Below are 468 nucleotides of genomic sequence, written 5' to 3'. Positions count from 1 at the left end.
TGAACTTGCAGGCACACACATATGTCTACAAGCCATTAATAACACCACTGCTCTAACAATACCAGGGTAATGGTAATTGCAGGATTATGTTGTGCGATGTGTGTGTGTGTGGGTGTGGGTGTGGGTGGGTGTGATGCGTGTCGGTGGCTAGTCCCATCGCTTCCCCCATCCCTCCCTCCCCCCTCATACGCACACACACACACACCGTACGCTGTGTGTGACAGGACATCTGCACAGGGTGTTGGTGTGGAGAATGAAATGCGCAGATAGATTTTGGCACCGCAGCCATGCAGCACGGAGCAAGCACAAGGGCAGCAGCAGGCGACCGCTCGGGATGTCTGCTCATTTCCTCTAGTGCTAGCACCCCACCCCCCATACCACCACACACACAAAACACACACAAACACACGCAAACACACACACCCACACACACACACTCCCCTTGATTGTCTGCCATCCTCTCCTGAC

General features: G+C 54.1%; 1 protein-coding gene across 1 annotated transcript in view; it reads right to left on the bottom strand.

Annotated features, from left to right (window-relative positions):
- plxna2 (plexin A2) overlaps nt 1–468 on the bottom strand; it is a 58,910-nt gene that overhangs the window by 32,247 nt on the left and 26,195 nt on the right.

The sequence above is a fragment of the Gadus macrocephalus genome, chromosome 1 (assembly GCF_031168955.1).
Source record: "Gadus macrocephalus chromosome 1, ASM3116895v1".
In the NCBI taxonomy this organism is placed as follows: Eukaryota; Metazoa; Chordata; class Actinopteri; order Gadiformes; family Gadidae; genus Gadus; species Gadus macrocephalus.
This window is presented reverse-complemented; position numbering and strand designations above follow the sequence as displayed.